We start from the raw sequence: 26233 nt of genomic DNA, 5'->3' as shown, positions 1-26233 counted from the left end.
GAGAGAATGACATAAGAAAGTAATCAAGACGACTAGCTCGCGCTTAGTCTTAGCAGAAATCAGCCCGATATCGCTGTTTACTTGGTGTGTCACTGACTCTACCTTTAACTAACCCCTGGTTCTGTTCTACTAGCATTACCACGTCGTCTTAGAATGAAACACTACATGTATATTTAGCATGCATGGCCATCGTTCTATTGCATCGCCATCCCAGTGGCTCTTAGAGAGAGTTCCCTAACAACCAACCACTTGGGTCAATCAACAGTAACACTGAAACAGGAAATGACCTTACTCCGACTCAAGAGCTCTCTATATATGAGGCTGTGCATTGGAACGTAACACAGCCAGCCGCCGCTTTCATTGGCTCCCATGTGTTCTAGGGTGTGTCCCAAATTGCGCAATTCCCTATACCCTATATATTCCCTATATACTGCACTACTTGTGCACAATGAAGGGCATGGGAGGCAATTTGGGACAATGCCCTAGACTCTAGCTGTGGGATGGTGATAAATATGTCTGTCGTCTATAGCCATCTGTGGAGTAATATGACTGTTGTCTATAGCCATCTGTGGAGTACTTGATGTGTTCAGATTAGACTGGTGTGCGTTGATGGCACTAGTAATTGAACAGGACCGGGGGCTTCCTGTGCCTGCCTGCCTGCCTGCCTGCCTGCCTGCCTGCCTGCCTGCCTGCCGTAACGCTGTTACTGTCATTAGGGAAGCAATCTGCCATGCAGAGACACCCTCTAATAGAGACGCACTGTTAACATGAGAGACACCCTCTAATAGAGACGCACTGTTAACATGAGAGACAGACAGAGAGACACCCTCTAATAGAGACGCACTGTTAACATGAGAGACAGACAGAGAGACACTGTCAACATGAGAGACAGACAGAGAGACACCATCTAATAGAGACGCACTGTTAACATGAGAGACAGACAGAGAGACACCATCTAATAGAGACACACTGTTAACATGAGAGACAGACAGAGAGACACCCTCTAATAGAGACGCACTGTTAACATGAGAGACAGACAGAGAGACACTGTCAACATGAGAGACAGACAGAGAGACACCCTCTAATAGAGACGCACTGTTAACATGAGAGACAGACAGAGAGACACTGTCAACATGAGAGACAGACAGAGAGACACCCTCTAATAGAGACGCACTGTTAACATGAGAGACAGACAGAGAGACACTGTCAACATGAGAGACAGACAGAGAGACACCATCTAATAGACACACTGTCAACATGAGAGACAGACAGAGAGACACCCTCTAATAGAGACGCACTGTTAACATGAGAGACAGACAGAGAGACACTGTCAACATGAGACAGACAGAGCGACACCCTCTAATAGAGACGCACTGTTAACATGAGAGACAGACAGAGAGACACTGTCAACATGAGAGACAGACAGAGAGACACCCTCTAATAGAGACGCACTGTTAACATGAGAGACAGACAGAGAGACACTGTCAACATGAGAGACAGACAGAGCGACACCCTCTAATAGAGACGCACTGTTAACATGAGAGACAGACAGAGAGACACTGTCAACATGAGAGACAGACAGAGAGACACTGTCAACATGAGAGACAGACAGAGAGACACCATCTAATAGACACACTGTCAACATGAGAGACAGACAGAGAGACACCATCTAATAGACACACTGTCAACATGAGAGACAGAGAGAGACACTGTCAACATGAGAGACAGACAGAGAGACACCATCTAATAGACACACTGTCAACATGAGAGACAGACAGAGAGACACCATCTAATAGACACGCTGTCAACATGAGAGACAGACAGAGAGACACCCTCTTCTCATAGACGGCACCAGCAATGCACTGCAGAGCTAGGTTATTAGTACCAGCAACGCACTGCAGAGCTAGGTTATTAGTACCAGCAACGCACTGCAGAGCTAGGTTATTAGCACCAGCAATGCACTGCAGAGCTAGGTTATTAGTACCAGCAACGCACTGCAGAGCTAGGTTATTAGCACCAGCAACGCACTGCAGAGCTAGGTTATTAGCACCAGCAACGCACTGCAGAGCTAGGTTATTAGCACCAGCAACGCACTGCAGAGCTAGGTTATTAGCACCAGCAACGCACTGCAGAGCTAGGTTATTAGTACCAGCAACGCACTGCAGAGCTAGGTTATTAGCACCAGCAACGCACTGCAGAGCTAGGTTATTAGCACCAGCAACGCACTGCAGAGCTAGGTTATTAGCACCAGCAATGCACTGCAGAGCTAGGTTATTAGCACCAGCAACACACTACAGAGCTAGGTTATTAGTAGCTACTACAGGTTATTAGTAGCTACTACAGGTTATTAGTAGCTACTACAGGTTATTAGTAGCTACTACTACTACAGGTTATTAGTAGCTACTACAGGTTATTATAGCTACTACAGGTTATTAGTAGCTACTACAGGTTATTAGTAGCTACTACAGGTTATTAGTAGCCACTACAGGTTATTAGTAGCTACTACAGGTCATTAGTAGCTACTAGAGGTTATTAGTAGCTATTACAGATTATTAGTAGCTACTACAGGTTATTATAGCTACTACAGGTTATTAGTAGCTACTACAGGTTATTAGTAGCTATTACAGGTTATTAGTAGCTACTACAGGTCATTAGTAGCTACTACAGGTTATTAGTAGCTACTACAGGTTATTAGTAGCTACTACAGGTCATTAGTAGCTACTACAGGTTATTAGTAGCTATTACAGGTTATTAGTAGCTATTACAGGTTATTAGTAGCTATTACAGGTTATTAGTAGCTATTACAGGTTATTAGTAGCTACTACAGGTTATTAGTAAATATTACAGGTTATTAGTAGCTATTACAGGGTATTTTCGATCTGTGTTTTTCTATCAGTTCTTCCATTGTTATTTGAACCTCAGTTTAGTTTCAGTTAGTTTTCAGACCTGATTTGTTAGTTTTTATTTAGTTTCAGTTGTTTAATATTTTTTTTTTTTAATATCATTTAGTTTCAGTTTTAGTTTTAGTAGTAGGGACAGAAAGCATGCATGGGAGGCTAGGAGCCATTTGTGTAATTTTGGACAGAGCAGACAGTTCCATATATTTTTGTTAGCTGTATGTGTGACCTAACTCCACCAGTCCTATTTATATCATTTACAAAGATTATACCATGTAGTTGTTTTTTAATCAATTAGTATATTTGAGTTGAACTATTTGTTGCTATATTTGTTCTGTATTTTCTGGTGGATTAAATAAAAATTGCAACCAAACTTTCTATGGCTTGTTTTAAAATAGCAATATTTTGTAGATGAATTAATTTTCAAATAACCGAAAGTGAGAGGTTGTAATCTGAATAAAGGGGAAAAGGCCATTCTTGAACACGCGGTTAGCAATTCTTACTAATCTGCTAATCTACCAGTTCGGATTTAAGTATAGCTTTTGTATGACTGAAGCCTTTAGTGAGAGGTCTAATGCTTTTATTTGTAAAAAAAAAAAAAAATGGTAACCTTTATTTAACTAGGCAAGTCAGTTATGACCTAGGAAGTGGGTTAACTGCCTGTTCAGTGGCAGAACGACAGATTTGTACCTCATCAGCTCGGGGATTTGAACTTTCCGGTTGCTAGTCCAACGCGCTAACCACTAGGCTAACCTGCTGCCCCTTTAACCTACTGTTCCTAGGCCGTCTGGTTTGGTCTTAACTGAGTTTGGTCTTAACTGACTTGCCTAGTTAAATAAAGGTTAACAAAATGAATAAATAATCATTATTAAAGACTCACATACTTTATTTTCATTTCAACCACTTAACGTCTATGATGCTACTCTGCCACCACTTACTGCAGTTCTCTGCCCTACAAACTGCAGCTCTCAGCCCTACCTACTGCAGCTCTCTGCCCTACTTACTGCAGCTCTCAGCCCTACTTACTGCAGCTCTCTGCCCTACTTACTACAGCTCCCTGACTCTCTTACTGCAGCCTTCTGCCCTACCTACTGCAGCTCTCTGCCCTACTTACTGCAGAACCAATGACCTATATTCTTTACTTGACTATTGTTCCTGGTGTTATCCCTAAGATCTGGAAAGTGGCAAATGTCCTCCCCCTACATTAATGAGGATATCCTTCTGTCCAATTTCCAAATTAGTTGGAAATTGGTTTTTGAATCCCTGGCCAACTGTCAGCTAAGAACTTTTTAAACTTCTCACTCTATTCTTAATGTGCACCAGTCTGGTTTCAGAACTGCACGTAGCACCCTTCCAGTTGCTATGTTTGTTTTAGATTGTGTTAAATGGCTTAGATCATAACAATTGTTCTGCCTTGTTTCTAGACTTTTCCAAGGCCTTTGACACTGTTGACCAGAATTATCTGTCAGAGAGGATACAATGTGTGATTTCTGATGGTCTTAAGTTTAATTTCCTGGATATCACAATAGGTGTACCACAGGGGTCAATATTGGGACCTGTCCTGTTTACTATTTTTTATTGATATTTTTAAAAATGTGTACATTTTGTTGCCTTACAGAAAACCCTGGTTGGTTTAAAACTTGTACTTAATGCAGGCAAGACTAAATACATGTTGTTCTCTAATTCTGGCAAAAATATTTCAGTTGGGCTGCATATTTATTCACTGGATGGTTCTCCCATCGATCGGGTTCCTGCCTATAAATATTTGGGCATTTGGATTGAAAAAGATGAAAAAGATGTAATGTTTAAAAAACCATACAAATGAGGTAGTTAAAAAAAGCTACGAGTTTAACAGTGTGGTAGTGTTGTGTTGCAGTGAGCCCAGGCTGGGCTGCCAGTGGACAGTGTGGTAGTGTTTACCAGTATGGTGTTTACAAGTATGGTGTTTACCAGTATGGTGTTTACCAGTATGGTGTTTACCAGTATGGTGTTACCAGAATGGTGTTACCAGAATGGTGTTGCCAGAATGGTGTTGCCAGAATGGTGTTACCAGTATGGTGTTTATCAGAATGTTGTTTATTATTATGCCTCAAAGACAGACAGGGGGGGCAGAGAAGGAGGGAGAGAGAGAGAAAGAGAGAGGGGGTGGGTAGCGGTGTGTGTGTGTGTGTGTGTGTCGATAGTGGTGTGTGGGTGGGTAGCGGTGTGTGTGTGTGTGTGTGCGTGGGTAGCGGTGTGTGTGTGTGTGGGTAGTGGTGTGTGTAGGTAGCAGTGTGTGTGTGTGGGTAGAGGTGTGTGTGTGTCGATAGTGGTGTGTGTGTGTGTAGGTTGCGGTGTGTGTGTGTGTGGGTAGCGGTGTGTGTGTGTGTGTGTGTGTGTGTGTGGGTAGCGGTGTGTGTGTGTCGATAGTTGTTCGTGTGTGTGTGTGGTTAGCGGTGTGTTCATGCCTGTAGCTATTGGCTTGTTAACAGCATTGTGGTTGCCCTCAAATACCTCCCTTGTGATTAGAACTAATTTTCTTGAAATGATCCGAAGGAAGGAGGGTTTCTCATGCAGTGAATGGCATTTAGCTGAAGGTCTTGACTGTAGCCCAAACTACTGAATGTGCGTCTTGTGAATGGTAGCATGGTTAGCCATGGCTAATGAAGACATTTCCTCTCCTGCCCACACTAGACTGTGACAGAGCTGTTAGTGGGGGGGGGGGGGGGGGGTGTCCCTCTCTCCTCCATCATCACAGGGCACTGTATTTCAACTCTACCGAGGGACTGGGAGAAGGAGGAGGTGTGGGCACTGCAGGGACTGAGGACATCTGGTAGCCATGTTTAAATGAGCTCTCCCACAGGGCAGGAAGGCACCCACTGAGCACACACTGGTTGGATCCTTTATGTTGTACCAATGTGAAATAGACGTTGAATTGACGTCTGTGCACAGTGTGCGGGCACGCTCACTACATCAATGACCTGCTTAAGTTAAGAAGTACCTCAGTCCCCACTCTATTCTCTCTCTTTCTAATTCTCTTACTTTTGGCTCGTCCAACATCTCGTTCCAAAATCATGGGTATTAATATGGAGTTGGTCCCTCTTTGCTGTTATTACAGCCTCCACTCTTCTGGGAAGGCTTTCCACTAGATGTTGGAACATTGCTGCGGGGGACTTGCTTCCATTCAGCCACAAGAGCATTAGTGAGTTCGGTCACTGATGTTGGGCGATTAGGCCTGGCTCGCAGTCGGCGTTCCAATTCTTCCCAAAGGTATTCGATTGGGTTGAGGTCAGGGCTCTGTGCAGGCCACTCCGCGCTCCTTAACCAGGAAGCCAGCCACACCAATGTCTGGGAGGAAACACCGTTCAACTGGCGATTAGGCCTGGCTTGCAGTCGGCGAGCTTTACACCACTCCAGCCGACGCCTGGCATTGCAGATGGTGTTTTTTGGCTTGCGTGCGGTTGCTCGGCAATGGAAAAAAAATTCACGAAGATATCCGACAAACAGTTGTTGTGCTGACGTTGGTACCAGAGGCAGTTTGGAATGTGATAGTGAGTGTTGCACCAAGAACAGACAATTTTTACGTGTTATGCACTTCAGCACTCGGCGGTCCTGTTCTGTGAGCTTATGTGGCCTACCACTTCGCAGCTGAGCCGTTGTTGCTCCTAGACGTTTCCACTTCACAATAACAGCACTTCCATTTCACCGGGACAGCTCTAGCAGGGCAGACATTTGAGGAACTGTCATGTTGGAAAGGTGGCATCCAATGTCAATTTCACATTGAAAGTCACTGAGCTCAAGAAGGCCATTCTACTGCCAATTTTTGTTTATGGAGATTGCATGGCTGTGTGCTCGCTTTTATACAGCTGTCATCAACGGGTGTGTAGTTGAAATAGCCAAATCCACTCATTTGAATGGGTGTCCACATACTTTTGTAAATGTAGTCTCGCTCCCGCTCTCTCTCGCTCTCTCTCTATCTCTCTCACTCTCTCTCTCCCTCTCTCTCTCTCCCTCTCTCTCTCTCTCTCTCTCTCTCTCCCTCTCTCTCTCCCTCTCTCTCCCTCTCTCCCTCTCTCTCTCCCTCTCCCTCTCTCCCTCTCTCTCTCTCTCTCTCCCTCTCTCTCTCTCTCTCTCTCTCCCTATCTCTCTCCCTCTCTCTCTCTCTCTCTCTCTCTCTCTCTCTCCCTCCCTCTCTCTCTCTCTCTCCTTCTGAAGAAAAGGAGGGTGACGTGTATCCACACTAGAGAATGCCAGCTAAAAGCATACTATGATGAAAAGGAATGAGAGGCCCGCACACTGAACATTAACCATCAAGGAAATGCAGGGAAGCGATGTGTGCTATGACAGCTGCACCCAAATTCAAGTAAACATTTTGAACCATAGCAACAAAAAAAACTCTGTGTATGGGGTTTACACTGTACTGTATTTGTAAATATGCCAGTTCTGCTTTTTAAAGACAGATGGTACCTTGTGGTTCTGTAATGAACAGACTGGGATGAGGCTTGACACAAATGTATTCGGTGAAAACTGGAGCAGCAAGCTGGAGGAGAAGAGAACGGTCTCATCTTGACTTCAGAGACTGTGAGTTTGAAGTTTTTTTGGTTAATGTCCTCGATCGGCTGTTGCCAGTTCTGACTCAAGGCTACATTTACATTTTAGTAATTTAGCAGACGCTCTTATCCAAAGCGACTCACAGGAGCAATTATGGTTAAGTGCTTTGCTCAAGGGCATATCCACACATTTTTCATCTATTCAGCTCAGGGATTCAAACCAAGAACCTTTCGGGCACAGGTCCAATGCTCTTAAAACCGCTAAGCTACCTGCATAAAACAACACAGGCTGTTCTTCACAGACAAGGAGGAAATGTGCTCTGTTGATAAAAAATAAGGAGTGGAAAACTGAAAACCCTTTTCAGTAGATATTCTTAAGATGCACCCTATTCCCTATGTGGGTCCTGGTCAAAAGTAGTGCGTTATATAGGGTGCCATTTGGGACAAGTTGAAGAGGATCCATACAGATCAGCCATGTTTATTTCAGGCTGCCGCTGTCTTGCATTATTTACCTGGAGGTGAAGCGTTTGAGGCCGGCTGGCAGTAATTAGCCTGCGGTGTCTTGGGACATCCTACAATTAGACCGCTGAGCCACTAAACGGCCATTTTATACCCATGGCTGAGCTTTCTAGCAAACAAAGGGCCCTCACTAATAACGTGTTCCTGCTTAGGTTGGGGGAAAAAAACTACTATAATCTTGCTGACATTACAACCTTTCTATTTATTTGCACCGAGGGGGATTTGGTTCCCATTATGAATCCATATTCAAATTTGAATTAATTTCTAAGAATGATGTGCTAACTAAAGCACATCAAAAGATCTCAGTTAGTTTGAAAGTGTCTTGATGTTTATACAGTAAATCTGAGAAGGACTGTGCCTGTGTCCTCTCTCTCTTTCTTTCTTTTTCTTTTTCTCTCTCTCTCTCTCCCTCCCTCTCCTCTCTCTCCCTCCCTCTCCTCTCTCTCCCTCCGTCTCCTCTCTCTCTCTCTCTCTCTCTCTCCCCTTCTCTCCATCTCTCTCCCTCCCTCTCCTTCTCTCACTCTCTCATTTCTCTCCCTCTTTCTCTTGTATACACTGATTGTGGAAGTGGGTAGGTTTTTACAGTTTTTCTCAATTGCTAAAACACTTCCCCCTGTGAATTGTATGTTTTGAACAATGTGTTTTCTATTTTTCGGTGTATTGTTTACTGACTGCTTGAGAGTGTATTGATCACTTTGTTTATGATTTGTGAGCCGTGTTTGATTTTGAACACAGGTAAAACTGTTCTGAGGTGAATGTTTCATTTTGCGAGAGGAGTCAGAGGTTATGTAAATTCTGCTTGAAGAGGAGGTTTTGTGTTTAACGTTTTCAGGAAATGGAGCAAGGTTTCATAAATTGTGTTTTAGCAATTGAGAAAAACTGTAAAAGAAGTGCAGACAGCCAATCATGCAGAGCGGACATTTCCCACCCAGAGTAGAACCCTCCGGGGAAAGTAAATGGGAGGACACTGGACATTTTTTAACCTTAAGCAAGATAATTGCACTGTTTTTATTATTGTATCAAAAGTCAAACAGTTTGTTTATTCGCTACTGGGGCCACAAACCTCATCAAGGACAGAGTCCATGCTGCTGGAGAAGTGGCATACAGAGATGGACAGTATTTCTGTTACATTTCAAATATGTATTTCAATTACTTCTGAGTATTTAAGCATTTATATTATACTGGGCTGAACTACACTCTGATGTATTTTGTCAAATATACTTTCAATAGCTTTTTTCAAAATACAAAATACTTTCCTCGGCCATGATTTTTTTTGAGCGGTTCACCACCTTTCACCCTCATTGGTATCAGAAGTCTGATGGCACTATGGTGTGATAAGACCGTAGGCTAAATTAGGTTGTCTAGAAGGGATACAGCTTTTGTCAAAATTGACTGTCGTAGCAGGTTTAGGAGAACTTACGCAGCAGGTTAAGACAATTAACATAGCAGGTTAGGAAAATGAAGTTGACCAGGACAGAGGTTCTGAAGTTGACCAGGACAGAGGTTCTGAAGTTGACCAAGACAGAGGTTCTGAAGTTGACCAGGACAGAGGTTCTGAAGTTGACCAAGACAGAGGTTCTAAAGTTGACCAGGACAGAGGTTCTGAAGTTGATCAGGACAGAGGTTCTGAAGTTGACCAGGACAGGTTCTGAAGTTGACCAGGACAGAGGTTCTAAAGTTGACCAGGACAGAGGTTCTGAAGTTGACCAGGACAGAGGTTCTGAAGTTGACCAGGACAGAGGTTCTGAAGTTGACCAGGACAGAGGTTCTGAAGTTGATCAGGACAGAGGTTCTGAAGTTGATCAGGACAGAGGTTCTGAAGTTGACCAGGACAGAGTTTCTGAAGTTGATCAGGACAGAGGTTCTGAAGTTGACCAGGACAGAGGATCTGAAGTTGACCAGGACAGAGGTTCTGAAGTTGACCAGGACAGAGGTTCTGAAGTTGATCAGGACAGAGGTTCTGAAGTTGACCAGGACAGAGTTTCTGAAGTTGATCAGGACAGAGGTTCTGAAGTTGACCAGGACAGAGGATCTGAAGTTGACCAGGACAGAGGTTCTGAAGTTGACCAGGACAGAGGTTCTGAAGTTGACAAGGACAGAGTTTCTGAAGTTGACCAGGACAGAGGTTCTAAAGTTGACCAGGACAGAGGTTCTGAAGTTGACCAGGACAGAGGTTCTGAAGTTGACCAGGACAGAGGTTCTGAAGTTGACCAGGACAGAGTTTAAAGTTGATCAGGACAGAGGTTCTGAAGTTGACCAGGACAGAGGTTCTGAAGTTGACCAGGACAGAGGTTCTGAAGTTGACCAGGACAGATCCATTTCATTTTCTCTTCCTCCTCTCTTTTATCTCTTTCTTTCTTTTTTTGTAAAGTCAAATGATGCTCTTTAAAACTCTGATCCTGTTTTCACCAGTGGGATTCAATGACTTGAATAACAAAGCTTATCTCATTAAAATAAGATATTTTGTTCCACTGCAGAGCTATGATGATTTTTACATCTAGTTAGGTTGTTGCCCTAATACTGCAAGTAAAACAAATATTTATTAAACAAGCATAACATGACTTTTAGACAGCTGAAGGACACACGTTTTCTTCTGGATATGTACAGAGGCAAGAACAAGGATGTGAACCCTTTGATCTGATCTTCATCTAAGTCACAACAACAGACAAACACAGTCTGCTTAAACTAATAACACAGAAATGATTGTCTTTTCCTTTTCTATGTTGAATGCATAATTTAAACATTCACAGTGTAGGTTGGAAAAAGTATGTGAACCCCCTAGAGGCTAATGACTTCTCCAAAAGCTAATTGTAGTCAGGAGTCAGCTAACCTGGAGTCTAATCAATGAGATGAGATTGGAGATGTTGGTTAGAGCTGCCCTGCCCCATAAAAAAACACTCACAAAATTTGAGTTGCTATTCACAAGAAATATTGCCTGATGTGAACCATGCCTCAAACAAAAGAGATCTCAGAAGACCTACGATTAAGAATTGTTGACTCGCATAAAGCTGGAAAGGGTTACAGAAGTATCTCTAAAAGCCTTGATGTTCATCAGTCCACGGAAAGACAAATTGTCTTTAAATGGAGACATTTCAGCACTGTTGCTACTCTCCCTAGGAGTGGCCGTCCTGCAAAGATGACTGCAAGAGCACAGCGCAGAATGCTCAATGAGGTTAAGAAGAATCCTAGAGTGTCAGCTAAAGACTTACAGAAATCTCTGTAATCTCTGTAAAAAAAAAAAACATTGCTGCACGTTTGAAGTTCGCAAGAGAGCACCTGGATGTTCCACAGCACTACTGACAAAATATTCTGTGGACAGATGAAACTATAGTTGTGTTGTTTGGAAGGAAGGAAGGAACACACAACACTATGTGTGGAGAAAAAAAGGCACAGCACACCAACATCAAAACCTCATCCCAACTGTAAAATATGGTGGAAGGAGCATCATAGTTTGGGGATGCTTCGCTTCCTCAGGGCCTGGACAGCTTGCTATCATCAACGGAAAAATGAATTCCCAAGTTTATCAAGACATTTTGCAGGAGAATGTAAGGCTATCTGTCTGCCAATTGAAGCTCAGCAGAAATTAGGTGATGCAACAGGACAACAACCCAAAAGACAGAAGTACATCAGCAACAGAATGGCTTGAACAGAAGAAAATAAGCCTTCTGGAGTGGCCCAGTCAGAGTCCTGACCTTCTGGAGTGGCCCAGTCAGAGTCCTGACCTTCTGGAGTGGCCCAGTCAGAGTCCTGACCTCAACCCGATTGAGATGCTGTGGCGCGATCTCAAGAGAGCGGTTCACACCAGACATCCTATGTCCACATATACCTATGTGAGAATGCTGTTCATCGACTACAGCTCGGCATTCAACACCATAGTACCCTCCAAGCTCGTCATCAAGCTCGAGACCCTGGGTCTCAACCCCGCCCTGTGCAACTGGGTACTGGACTTCCTGACAGGCCGCCCCCAGGTGGTGAGGGTAGGCAACAACATCTCCTCCCCGCTGATCCTCAACACTGGGGCCCCACAAGAGTGCGTTCTGAGCCCTCTCCTGTACTCCCTGTTCACCCACGACTGCGTGGCCACGCACGCCTCCAACTCAATCATCAAGTTTGCGGACGACACAACAGTGGTAGGCTTGATTACCAACAACGACGAGACGGCCTACAGGGAGGAGGTGAGGGCCCTCGGAGTGTGGTGTCAGGAAAATAACCTCACACTCAACGTCAACAAAACTAAGGAGATGATTGTGAACTTCAGGAAACAGCAGAGGGAACACCCCCCTATCCACATCGATGGAACAGTAGTGGAGAGGGTAGCAAGTTTTAAGTTCCTCGGCATACACATCACAGACAAACTGAATTGGTCCACTCACACAGACAGCATCGTGAAGAAGGCGCATCAGCGCCTCTTCAACCTCAGGAGGCTGAAGAAATTTGGCTTGTCACCAAAAGCACTCACAAACTTCTACAGATGCACAATCGAGAGCATCCTGGCGGGCTGTATCACCGCCTGGTATGGCAACTGCACCGCCCTCAACCGTAAGGCTCTCCAGAGGGTAGTGAGGTCTGCACAACGCATCACCGGGGGCAAACTACCTGCCCTCCAGGACACCTACACTACCCGATGTCACAGGAAGGCCATAAAGATCATCAAGGACGTCAACCACCCGAGCCACTGCCTGTTCACCCCGCTATCATCCAGAAGGCGAGGTCAGTACAGGTGCATCAAAGCTGGGACCGAGAGACTGAAAAACAGCTTCTATCTCAAGGCCATCAGACTGTTAAACAGCCACCACTAACACTGAGTGGATGCTGCCAACACACTGACACTGACTCAACTCCAGCCACTTTAATAATGGGAATTGATGGGAAATGATGTAAATATATCACTAGCCACTTTAAACAATGCTACCTTATATAATGTTACTTACCCTACATTATTCATCTCATATGCATACGTATATACTGTACTCTATATCATCGACTGTATCCTTATGTAATACATGTATCACTAGCCACTTTAAACTATGCCACTTTGTTTACATACTCATCTCATTTGTACATACTGTACTCGATACCATCTACTGTATCTTGCCTATGCTGCTCTGTACCATCACTCATTCATATATCCTTATGTACATATTCTTTATCCCCTTACACTGTGTACAAGACAGTAGTTTTGGAATTGTTAGTTAGATTACTTGTTGGTTATTACTGCATTGTCGGAACTAGAAGCACAAGCATTTCGCTACACTCGCATTAACATCTGCTAACCATGTGTATGTGACAAATAAAATTTGATTTGATTTGATTTGACATCCCAAGAATATTGTGGAACTGAAACAGTTTTGTATAGAGGAATGGTCCAAAATTCCTCCTGACCGTTGTGCAGGTCTGATCTGCAACTACAGAAAACGTTTGGTTGAGGTTATTGCTGCCAAAGGAGGGTCAACCAGTTATTAAATCCAAGGGTTCACATACTTTTCCCACCCTGCACTATGAATGTTTACACGGTGTGTTCAATAAAGACATGAACATGTGTAATTGTTTGTGTGTTATTAGTTTAAACAGACTGTGTTTGTCTGTTGTTGTGACTTAGATGAAGATCAGATACAATTTTATGACCAATTTATGCAGAAATCCAATTCTAAAGGGTTTTCTTCTCATCATATTTTAGAGTCAGTATACTATTAGAGGTCCAGGTACTCATAATATTTAGGTCCCGGTACTCATCATGTTTTAGAGTCAGTATACTATTAGAGGTCCAGGTACTCATAATATTTAGGTCCCGGTACTCATCATGTTTTAGAGTCAGTATACTATTAGAGGTCCAGGTACTCATAATATTTAGGTCCCGGTACTCATCATGTTTTAGAGTCAATATTCTATGAGAGGTCTCGGTACTCATAATATTTAGGTCCCGGTACTCATCATGTTTTAGAGTCAATATTCTAATTAGAGGTCTCGGTACTCATTATACTTAGGTCCCGGTACTCATCATGTTTTAGAGTCAATATTCTATGAGAGGTCTCGGTACTCATAATATTTAGGTCCCGGTACTCATCATGTTTTAGAGTCAATATTCTATGAGAGGTCTCGGTACTCATAATATTTAGGTCCCGGTACTCATCATGTTTTAGAGTCAGTATACTATTAGAGGTCCAGGTACTCATAATATTTAGGTCCCGGTACTCATCATGTTTTAGAGTCAGTATACTATTAGAGGTCCAGGTACTCATAATATTTAGGTCCCGGTACTCATCATGTTTTAGAGTCAATATACTATGAGAGGTCTCGGTACTCATAATATTTAGGTCCCGGTACTCATCATGTTTTAGAGTCAATATACTATTAGAGGTCCAGGTACTCATAATATTTAGGTCCCGGTACTCATCATGTTTTAGAGTCAATATACTATTAGAGGTCCAGGTACTCATTATATTTAGGTCCCGGTACTCATCATGTTTTAGAGTCAATATACTATTAGAGGTCCAGGTACTCATTATATTTAGGTCCCGGTACTCATCATGTTTTAGAGTCAATATACTATTAGAGGTCTCGGTACTCATTATATTTAGGTCCCGGTACTCATCATGTTTTAGAGTCAATATTCTATGAGAGGTCTCGGTACTCATTATATTTAGGTCCTGGTATTCATCATGTTTTAGAGTCAATATTCTAATTAGAGGTCTCGGTACTCATATTTAGGTCCCGGTACTCATCATGTTTTAGAGTCAATATACTATTAGAGGTCTCGGTACTCATTATACTTAGGTCCCGGTACTCATCATGTTTTAGAGTCAATATTCTATTAGAGGTGCTCTTGAGCAGTAGAAAATTCAAAGTGAACACCTGCCCACTTCACACACAGGCTATAGTATTGTATGTGCAACTGTTTGTGTGCAATGAAAAACACAGGGTGTACATAGTTGATATCCTCTGCATTGCTGACTGCCTGGTTAAATACCAACACCATTCCTCATCCTAATGACCAGACGTGAACAACTACCAAAGATTGCTTCCATTCTCCCCCTCCGTTTCTTCCATTCTCTCTCTCCGTCTCTTCCATTCTCTCTCTCCGTCTCTTCCATTTTCCCCCTCCGTCTCTTCCATTCTCTCTCTCCATCTCTTCCATTCTCTCTCTCTGTTTCTTCCATTCTCTCTCTCCGTTTCTTCCATTCTCCCCCTCCGTTTCTTCCATTCTCCCCCTCTGTTTCTTCCATTCTCCCCCTCCGTTTCTTCCATTCTCTCTCTCCGTCTCTTCCATTCTCCCCCTCCGTCTCTTCCATTCTCTCTCTCCGTCTCTTCCATTCTCTCTCTCCGTCTCTTCCATTCTCTCTCTCCGTCTCTTCCATTCTCCCCCTCCGTCTCTTCCATTCTCCCCCTCCGTCTCTTCCATTCTCTCTCTCCGTTTCTTTCATTCTCTCTCTCCGTTTCTTCCATTCTCCCCCTCCGTCTCTTCCATTCTCTCTCTCCGTTTCTTCCATTCTCTCTGTCCATCTCTTCCATTCTCTCTCTCCATCTCTTCCATTCTCTCTCTCCGTCTCTTCCATTCTCCCCCTCCGTCTCTTCCATTCTCTCTCTCCGTTTCTTCCATTCTCTCTGTCCATCTCTTCCATTCTCTCTCTCCATCTCTTCCATTCTCTCTCTCTGTCTCTTCCATTCTCCCCCTCCATCTCTTCCATTCTCCCCCTCCGTCTCTTCCATTCTCTCTCTCCGTCTCTTCCATTCTCTCTCTCCGTCTCTTCCATTCTCCCCCTCCGTCTCTTCCATTCTCCCCCTCCGTCTCTTCCATTCTCTCTCTCCGTTTCTTTCATTCTCTCTCTCCGTTTCTTCCATTCTCCCCCTCCGTCTCTTCCATTCTCTCTCTCCGTTTCTTCCATTCTCTCTGTCCATCTCTTCCATTCTCTCTCTCCATCTCTTCCATTCTCTCTCTCCGTCTCTTCCATTCTCCCCCTCCGTCGCTTCCATTCTCTCTCTCCGTTTCTTTCATTCTCTCTCTCCGTTTCTTCCATTCTCCCCCTCCGTCTCTTCCATTCTCTCTCTCCGTTTCTTCCATTCTCTCTGTCCATCTCTTCCATTCTCTCTGTCCATCTCTTCCATTCTCTCTCTCCATCTCTTCCATTCTCTCTCTCCGTCTCTTCCATTCTCCCCCTCCGTCTCTTCCATTCTCTCTCTCCGTTTCTTCCATTCTCTCTCTCCGTTTCTTCCATTCTCCCCCTCCGTTTCTTCCATTCTCCCCCTCTGTTTCTTCCATTCTCCCCCTCCGTTTCTTCCATTCTCTCTCTCCGTCTCTTCCATTCTCCCCCTCTGTCTCTTCCATTCTCTCTCTCCGTCTCTTCCATTCTCTCTCTCCGTCTCTTCCATTCTCTCTCTCCGTCTCTTCCATTCTCCCCCTCCGTCTCTTCCATTCTCCCCCTCCGTCTCTTCCATTCTCTCTCTCCGTTTCTTTCATTCTCTCTCTCCGTTTCTTCCATTCTCCCCCTCCGTCTCTTCCATTCTCTCTCTCCGTTTCTTCCATTCTCTCTGTCCATCTCTTCCATTCTCTCTCTCCATCTCTTCCATTCTCTCTCTCCGTCTCTTCCATTCTCCCCCTCCGTCTCTTCCATTCTCTCTCTCCGTTTCTTCCATTCTCTCTGTCCATCTCTTCCATTCTCTCTCTCCATCTCTTCCATTCTCTCTCTCTGTCTCTTCCATTCTCCCCCTCCATCTCTTCCATTCTCCCCCTCCGTCTCTTCCATTCTCTCTCTCCGTCTCTTCCATTCTCTCTCTCCGTCTCTTCCATTCTCCCCCTCCGTCTCTTCCATTCTCCCCCTCCGTCTCTTCCATTCTCTCTCTCCGTTTCTTTCATTCTCTCTCTCCGTTTCTTCCATTCTCCCCCTCCGTCTCTTCCATTCTCTCTCTCCGTTTCTTCCATTCTCTCTGTCCATCTCTTCCATTCTCTCTCTCCATCTCTTCCATTCTCTCTCTCCGTCTCTTCCATTCTCCCCCTCCGTCGCTTCCATTCTCTCTCTCCGTTTCTTTCATTCTCTCTCTCCGTTTCTTCCATTCTCCCCCTCCGTCTCTTCCATTCTCTCTCTCCGTTTCTTCCATTCTCTCTGTCCATCTCTTCCATTCTCTCTGTCCATCTCTTCCATTCTCTCTCTCCATCTCTTCCATTCTCTCTCTCCGTCTCTTCCATTCTCCCCCTCCGTCTCTTCCATTCTCTCTCTCCGTTTCTTCCATTCTCTCTGTCCATCTCTTCCATTCTCTCTCTCCATCTCTTCCATTCTCTCTCTCCGTTTCTTCCATTCTCCCCCTCTGTTTCTTCCATTCTCCCCCTCCGTCTCTTCCATTCTCTCTCTCCGTCTCTTCCATTCTCTCTCTCCGTTTCTTCCATTCTCTCTCTCCATCTCTTCCATTCTCTCTCTCCATCTCTTCCATTCTCTCTCTCCGTCTCTTCCATTCTCCCCTTCCGTCTCTTCCATTCTCCCCCTCCGTCTCTTCCATTCTCTCTCTCCGTCTCTTCCATTCTCTCTCTCCATCTCTTCCATTCTCTCTCTCCGTCTCTTCCATTCTCCCCCTCCGTCTCTTCCATTCTCTCTCTCCGTTTCTTCCATTCTCCCCTTCCGTCTCTTCCATTCTCTCTCTCTGTTTCTTCCATTCTCCCCCTCCGTTTCCTCCATTCTCCCCCTCCGTCTCTTCCATTCTCTCTCTCTGTTTCTTCCATTCTCTCTCTCCGTTTCTTCCATTCTCCCCCTCCGTCTCTTCCATTCTCTCTCTCTGTTTCTTCCATTCTCTCTCTCCGTCTCTTCCATTCTCCCCCTCCGTCTCTTCCATTCTCTCTCTCCATCTCTTCCATTCTCTCTCTCCATCTCTTCCATTCTCTCTCTCTGTTTCTTCCATTCTCTCTCTCCGTTTCTTCCATTCTCCCCCTCCGTTTCTTCCATTCTCCCCCTCTGTTTCTTCCATTCTCCCCCTCCGTTTCTTCCATTCTCTCTCTCCGTCTCTTCCATTCTCCCCCTCCGTCTCTTCCATTCTCTCTCTCCGTCTCTTCCATTCTCTCTCTCCGTCTCTTCCATTCTCTCTCTCCGTCTCTTCCATTCTCCCCCTCCGTCTCTTCCATTCTCCCCCTCCGTCTCTTCCATTCTCTCTCTCCGTTTCTTTCATTCTCTCTCTCCGTTTCTTCCATTCTCCCCCTCCGTCTCTTCCATTCTCTCTCTCCGTTTCTTCCATTCTCTCTGTCCATCTCTTCCATTCTCTCTCTCCATCTCTTCCATTCTCTCTCTCCGTCTCTTCCATTCTCCCCCTCCGTCTCTTCCATTCTCTCTCTCCGTTTCTTCCATTCTCTCTGTCCATCTCTTCCATTCTCTCTCTCCATCTCTTCCATTCTCTCTCTCCGTCTCTTCCATTCTCCCCCTCCGTCTCTTCCATTCTCTCTCTCCGTCTCTTCCATTCTCTCTCTCCGTCTCTTCCATTCTCTCTCTCCGTCTCTTCCATTCTCCCCCTCCGTCTCTTCCATTCTCCCCCTCCGTCTCTTCCATTCTCTCTCTCCGTTTCTTTCATTCTCTCTCTCCGTTTCTTCCATTCTCCCCCTCCGTCTCTTCCATTCTCTCTCTCCGTTTCTTCCATTCTCTCTGTCCATCTCTTCCATTCTCTCTCTCCATCTCTTCCATTCTCTCTCTCCGTCTCTTCCATTCTCCCCCTCCGTCGCTTCCATTCTCTCTCTCCGTTTCTTTCATTCTCTCTCTCCGTTTCTTCCATTCTCCCCCTCCGTCTCTTCCATTCTCTCTCTCCGTTTCTTCCATTCTCTCTGTCCATCTCTTCCATTCTCTCTGTCCATCTCTTCCATTCTCTCTCTCCATCTCTTCCATTCTCTCTCTCCGTCTCTTCCATTCTCCCCCTCCGTCTCTTCCATTCTCTCTCTCCGTTTCTTCCATTCTCTCTGTCCATCTCTTCCATTCTCTCTCTCCATCTCTTCCATTCTCTCTCTCCGTTTCTTCCATTCACCCCTCTGTTTCTTCCATTCTCCCCCTCCGTCTCTTCCATTCTCTCTCTCCGTCTCTTCCATTCTCTCTCTCCGTTTCTTCCATTCTCTCTCTCCATCTCTTCCATTCTCTCTCTCCATCTCTTCCATTCCCTCTCTCCGTCTCTTCCATTCTCCCCTTCCGTCTCTTCCATTCTCCCCCTCCGTCTCTTCCATTCTCTCTCTCCGTCTCTTCCATTCTCTCTCTCCATCTCTTCCATTCTCTCTCTCCGTCTCTTCCATTCTCCCCCTCCGTCTCTTCCATTCTCTCTCTCCGTTTCTTCCATTCTCCCCTTCTGTCTCTTCCATTCTCTCTCTCTGTTTCTTCCATTCTCCCCCTCCGTTTCCTCCATTCTCCCCCTCCGTCTCTTCCATTCTCTCTCTCTGTTTCTTCCATTCTCTCTCTCCGTTTCTTCCATTCTCCCCCTCCGTCTCTTCCATTCTCTCTCTCTGTTTCTTCCATTCTCTCTCTCCGTCTCTTCCATTCTCACCCTCCGTCTCTTCCATTCTCTCTCTCCATCTCTTCCATTCTCTCTCTCCATCTCTTCCATTCTCTCTCTCTGTTTCTTCCATTCTCTCTCTCTGTTTCTTCCATTCTCTCTCTCCGTTTCTTCCATTCTCCCCCTCCGTCTCTTCCATTCTCTCTCTCTGTTTCTTCCATTCTCTCTCTCCGTCTCTTCCATTCTCCCCTTCCGTCTCTTCCATTCTCTCTCTCTGTTTCTTCCATTCTCTCTCTCCGTTTCTTCCATTCTCTCTCTCCGTCTCTTCCATTCTCTCTCTCCGTTTCTTCCATTCTCTCTCTCCGTCTCTTCCATTCTCCCCCTCTGTCTCTTCCATTCTCTCTCTCCATTTCTTCCATTCTCTCTGTCCATCTCTTCCATTCTCTCTCTCCATCTCTTTCATTCTCTCTCTCCGTCTCTTCCATTCTCCCCCTCCGTCTCTTTCATTCTCTCTCTCCGTCCCTTCCATTCTTCCCCTCCGTCTCTTCCATTCTCTCTCTCCGTCTCTTCCATTCTCTCTCTCCGTCTATTCCATTCTCTCTCTCCATCTCTTCCATTCTCTCTCTCCGTCTCTTCCATTCTCTCTCTCCGTCTCTTCCATTCTCTCTCTCCATCTCTTCCATTCTCTCTCTCCATCTCTTCCATTCTCTCTCTCCGTCTCTTCCATTCTCCCCCTCCGTCTCTTCCATTCTCTCTCTCCGTTTCTTCCATTCTCTCTGTCCATCTCTTCTATTCTCTCTCTCCATCTCTTCCATTCTCTCTCTCCGTCTCTTCCATTCTCCCCCTCCGTCTCTTCCATTCTCTCTCTCCGTCTCTTCCATTCTCTCTCTCCGTCTCTTCCATTCTCTCTCTCCGTCTCTTCCATTCTCCCCCTCCGTCTCTTCCATTCTCCCCCTCCGTCTCTTCCATTCTCTCTCTCCGTTTCTTTCATTCTCTCTCTCCGTTTCTTCCATTCTCCCCCTCCGTCTCTTCCATTCTCTCTCTCCGTTTCTTCCATTCTCTCTGTCCATCTCTTCCATTCTCTCTCTCCATCTCTTCCATTCTCTCTCTCCGTCTCTTCCATTCTCCCCCTCCGTCGCTTCCATTCTCTCTGTCCATCTCTTCCATTCTCTCTGTCCATCTCTTCCATTCTCTCTCTCCATCTCTTCCATTCTCTCTCTCCGTCTCTTCCATTCTCCCCCTCCGTCTCTTCCATTCTCTCTCTCCGTTTCTTCCATTCTCTCTGTCCATCTCTTCCATTCTCTCTCTCCATCTCTTCCATTCTCTCTCTCCGTTTCTTCCATTCTCCCCCTCTGTTTCTTCCATTCTCCCCCTCTGTTTCTTCCATTCTCCCCCTCCGTCTCTTCCATTCTCTCTCTCCGTCTCTTCCATTCTCTCTCTCCATCTCTTCCATTCTCTCTCTCCATCTCTTCCATTCCCTCTCTCCGTCTCTTCCATTCTCCCCTTCCGTCTCTTCCATTCTCCCCCTCCGTCTCTTCCATTCTCTCTCTCCGTCTCTTCCATTCTCTCTCTCCATCTCTTCCATTCTCTCTCTCCGTCTCTTCCATTCTCCCCCTCCGTCTCTTCCATTCTCTCTCTCCGTTTCTTCCATTCTCCCCTTCTGTCTCTTCCATTCTCCCCCTCCGTTTCCTCCATTCTCCCCCTCCGTCTCTTCCATTCTCTCTCTCTGTTTCTTCCATTCTCTCTCTCCGTCTCTTCCATTCTCCCCTTCCGTCTCTTCCATTCTCTCTCTCTGTTTCTTCCATTCTCTCTCTCCGTTTCTTCCATTCTCTCTCTCCGTCTCTTCCATTCTCTCTCTCCGTTTCTTCCATTCTCTCTCTCCGTCTCTTCCATTCTCCCCCTCTGTCTCTTCCATTCTCTCTCTCCATTTCTTCCATTCTCTCTGTCCATCTCTTCCATTCTCTCTCTCCATCTCTTTCATTCTCTCTCTCCGTCTCTTCCATTCTCCCCCTCCGTCTCTTTCATTCTCTCTCTCCGTCCCTTCCATTCTTCCCCTCCGTCTCTTCCATTCTCTCTCTCCGTCTCTTCCATTCTCTCTCTCCGTCTATTCCATTCTCTCTCTCCATCTCTTCCATTCTCTCTCTCCGTCTCTTCCATTCTCTCTCTCCGTCTCTTCCATTCTCTCTCTCCATCTCTTCCATTCTCTCTCTCCATCTCTTCCATTCTCTCTCTCCGTCTCTTCCATTCTCCCCCTCCGTCTCTTCCATTCTCTCTCTCCGTTTCTTCCATTCTCCCCTTCCGTCTCTTCCATTCTCTCTCTCTGTTTCTTCCATTCTCCCCCTCCGTTTCTTCCATTCTCCCCCTCCGTCTCTTCCATTCTCTCTCTCTGTTTCTTCCATTCTCTCTCTCCATCTCTTCCATTCTCTCTCTCCATCTCTTCCATTCTCTCTCTCCGTCTCTTCCATTCTCCCCCTCCGTCTCTTCCATTCTCCCCCTCCGTCTCTTCCATTCTCTCTCTCCGTCTCTTCCATTCTCTCTCTCCATCTCTTCCATTCTCTCTCTCCGTCTATTCCATTCTCTCTCTCCATCTCTTCCATTCTCTCTCTCCGTCTCTTCCATTCTCTCTCTCCGTCTCTTCCATTCTCTCTCTCCATCTCTTCCATTCTCTCTCTCCGTCTCTTCCATTCTCCCCCTCCGTCTCTTCCATTCTCTCTCTCCGTTTCTTCCATTCTCTCTCTCCGTCTCTTCCATTCTCTCTCTCTGTTTCTTCCATTCTCCCCCTCCGTTTCTTCCATTCTCTCTCTCTGTTTCTTCCATTCTCTCTCTCCGTTTCTTCCATTCTCCCCCTCCGTCTCTTCCATTCTCTCTCTCTGTTTCTTCCATTCTCTCTCTCCGTCTCTTCCATTCTCCCCCTCCGTCTCTTCCATTCTCTCTCTCCATCTCTTCCATTCTCTCTCTCCATCTCTTCCATTCTCTCTCTCTGTTTCTTCCATTCTCCCCCTCCGTTTCTTCCATTCTCCCCCTCCGTCTCTTCCATTCTCTCTCTCTGTTTCTTCCATTCTCTCTCTCCGTTTCTTCCATTCTCGCCCTCCGTTTCTTCCATTCTCCCCCTCTGTTTCTTCCATTCTCCCCCTCCGTTTCTTCCATTCTCTCTCTCCGTCTCTTCCATTCTCTCTCTCCGTTTCTTCCATTCTCTCTCTCCGTCTCTTCCATTCTCCCCCTCCGTCTCTTCCATTCTCTCTCTCCGTCTCTTCCATTCTCTCTCTCCGTTTCTTCCATTCTCCCCCTCCGTCTCTTCCATTCTCTCTCTCCGTCTCTTCCATTCTCTCTCTCCATCTCTTCCATTCTCCCCCTCCGTTTCTTCCATTCTACCCCTCCGTTTCTTCCATTCTCCCCCTCCGTCTCTTCCATTCTCTCTCTCCGTCTCTTCCATTCTCTCTCTCCGTCTCTTCCATTCTCCCCCTCTGTTTCTTCCATTCTCCCCCTCCGTTTCTTCCATTCTCTCTCTCCGTCTCTTCCATTCTCCCCCTCTGTTTCTTCCATTCTCTCTCTCCGTCTCTTCCATTCTCCCCCTCTGTTTCTTCCATTCTCTCTCTCCATCTCTTCCATTCTCCCCCTCTTTTTCTTCCATTTTCTCTCTCCGTCTTTTCCATTCTCTCTCTCCGTCTCTTCCATTCTCTCTCTCCGTTTCTTCCATTCTCCCCCTCTGTTTCTTCTACCTCCCCCCCATCCGTCTCTCTAATTCACCCCATTTCTATCACCGGGGGTAATGGGAGAGAATGGGAAATGTTTTCTCTCTTCACGATAGTTACTGCCTGGGGCCCTAAGGGAAGGGGAGCTGGAAGAATGGAAGGCTATATATTTAGAATGGTAGAATGGAAGGCTATATATTTAGCCTGCAATACATAATGTGTCATGCATATAATTTAATTTGTTATTTTGCACAAGAAAAGGGCTATAAAAAATAAGTGGCTTAAAGGTGTGTGCTCTCTGTTTGTGACAGAAAAGGATCCCCACCTTGTTCAGTTTTCTGTACACAGACACCTTTAACCGACAGTATCACAGACATCTTTAACTGACAGGCATCACAGACATCTTTAACCGACAGCATCACAGACATCTTTAACCGACAGCATCACAGACATCTTTAACCGACAGCATCACAGACATCTTTAACCGACAGCATCACCGACATCTTTAACCGACAGTATCACAGACATCTTTAACTGACAGGCATCACAGACATCTTTAACCGACAGCATCACAGACATCTTTAACCGACAGCATCACAGACATCTTTAACCGACAGCATCACAGACATCTTTAATCGACAGCATCACCGACACCTTTAACCGACAGCATCACAGACATCTTTAATCGACAGCATCACCGACACCTTTAACCGACAGCATCACAGACATATTTAATCGACAGCATCCCAGGCATCTTTAACCGACAGTATCACAGACATCTTTAACAGACAGCATCACAGACATCTTTAGCCAAAAAACGGTGAAGGAGATAAGGTAACATTATTTATCTAATCTATCAAACCGTTTAGAATGATCAAATAAAGCAATTACATTTGACATTTGAGGCAAACTATTCTTCACACCGTGTCAGACTCAGGTCTTCTAGTAACAGATACAGCATGTTAACACAGTGTCAGACTCAGGTCTTCTAGTAACAGATACACCAAGCAGGCCTATACCGTATGGAGATTTTTACCCCCCCCTACTGAGAATCACTTTACATTACAATAGTTCCATCTCTGGAGCTGCCGTCATCAAGCCAAATATCCCCAGATTCATCTGTCTTTCTGAGGGTGTTCTCCTTTCTAAAGTCTTGTTTGATCCGCAGTGCTTTCTGTAGTGAGGAACAGGGAGCAGGAGGGAGGAGGTCGGGGGGAGGCGGGAGGGATGATGGGAAGAGGGAGGATGAGAAGAGGGAAGGGGGAGGAGGAGGAGGAGGAGAAGAAGGAGGATGAGAAGAGGGAAGGAGGAGGAGGAAAAGAAGGAGGATGAGGAGAGGGAAGGGGGAGGAGAAGAAGGAGGATGAGGAGAGGGATGGCTACTTCACTGACAGTCTGTTCATCTGGCTGTGGTTGAAACCCACCTGAGGTTCTGATGGGGGACATCAGTCTGCATAACGCACTAACGTGTCATCAGCCTTCAAAGGACCGTATGTTTTCTGTGTCTATTGAGAGCCAAGGGAAGCCCCAGTGGCTCAGTTACAATATGCCTGTAGACTAGAGTGTCATACTGCAAGTGTCACTTAGCACGGTAGTTAGTGCTGTCCATCTGCCCCTGCAGTGTTAGTAGTCACAATACATTGTCCGTGTCATAAATAGCACCCTATATACCTATGTAGTGTACTACGCTGTAGAAAAACGTATAGTATACCGTAAGTCCAACTACCACACTGTTAACAGGCTGAACCAGCAATGAAAACAGACAGGCCTCTCCTTGCCACTCTACTAGGGTGTGGGTGTGTGTGTGTGGGTCTGTGCCTGCGTTGTTGTGTGGTTGTGTGAATGTGTGTGTGTGTGTAGCACTTTGCACACTAGGTGACCTCTCCAAGGCCTTTCGACACTGTGAGCAGGGACCTACTATGAGGCATTCTACTCAGATTTGGCTGTCCAGACAAATTTGTCAACATCCTTTGCCAGTTCCATGATGGCGTTGATGGCTCGGGTGGCCATAGCAGGGTGGGAGTCGGTGCCTGTTGGAGTAAGCATCGGTGTGAGGCAGGGGTGTGTGCTGGTACCGGTCCTCTATAACATCTTCCTCCTAGGTGTGACCCAGCTTCTCCACAAGGAGCTTGAGGTCAGCAGCGGGGTTGTGGTGGACTTCAGGCTGGATTGAAACCTGTCGTTCTGCCCCTGAACAAGGCAGTTAACCCACAGTTCCTAGGGCCGTCATTGAAAATAAGAATTTGTTCTTAATTGACTTGCCTAGTTAAATAAAGGTCAAATTAAAAATAAAGTAAAAATATTCAACACCAAGCAACCACCAAGGTTTTGACAGAGTGGGTTCTTGAGCTTCTTGAGCTGGCCCACTCTCAGGAAGACCTTCAGTCCATCCTTGTAGTGTCAATGAGGGTCTATAGCAGGATGGGACTGTCTATCAACACCACCAAGACAGAGATGGTCTGCCAATGGAGATCCAGCCCTCCACCCATCATGCCTGTCTTCACCATTGAACACAAATCACTGGCAATAGTTCTGTCCTTCAAATACCTGGGCAGCATCCTCTCGGAGGACTGCAGCATCGACCTCGGGATTCAAAATAGGATCGAGCATCCGCTGTCTTCAGGAAACTCACTGTCTATCAAGCCGTCGGCATCCCCACACTTCTTTACAGCTGTGAAGACTGGGTCACTTACAGTCACCACCTTAAGCAGCTAGAGCGATTCCACATAAGATGCCTGCAGTGCATCCTGGGAATCACCTGGTAAGACCTTGTGCCCCATACAGAAATACTTGCTAAGATCAACTGCAAGAGTATGGTGGCCATGGTCACCCAACACCAACTACGCTGGCTTGGGCATGTCATTAGAATGTCTCAGGAGTACTTTTGGTGCAAAAAGTGCAAATCAATCCCAAAAAAAGGACCTTGTGAAGATGCTGGAGGAAACGGGTACAAAAGTATCTATATCCACAGTAAAACGAGTCCTATATCGACATAACCTGAAAGGTCACTCAGCAAGGAAGAAGCCACTGCTCCAAAACCGCCATAAAAAAGACTATGGATTGAAACTGCACATGGGGACAAAGATCGTACTTTTTGGAGAAATATCCTCTGGTCTGATGAAACAAAAATAGAACTGTTTGGCCATAATGAT

The 26233-nt window shown here is 45.6% G+C and overlaps 1 protein-coding gene and 1 long non-coding RNA gene across 5 annotated transcripts in view; both read left to right on the top strand.

Annotated features, from left to right (window-relative positions):
* Window positions 1-26233, top strand: part of LOC110531262 (copine-8) — a 210250-nt gene that overhangs the window by 75790 nt on the left and 108227 nt on the right. The gene's annotated exons all lie outside the window — the stretch shown is intronic.
* On the top strand, window positions 13467-14976 carry LOC118966111. The gene is made up of 2 exons (XR_005053361.1): window positions 13467-14589; window positions 14654-14976. It is a non-coding gene; the product is annotated as an uncharacterized LOC118966111 (long non-coding RNA).

Source organism: Oncorhynchus mykiss, chromosome 9, assembly GCF_013265735.2.
Source record: "Oncorhynchus mykiss isolate Arlee chromosome 9, USDA_OmykA_1.1, whole genome shotgun sequence".
NCBI classification, from domain to species: Eukaryota; Metazoa; Chordata; class Actinopteri; order Salmoniformes; family Salmonidae; genus Oncorhynchus; species Oncorhynchus mykiss.
This window is presented reverse-complemented; position numbering and strand designations above follow the sequence as displayed.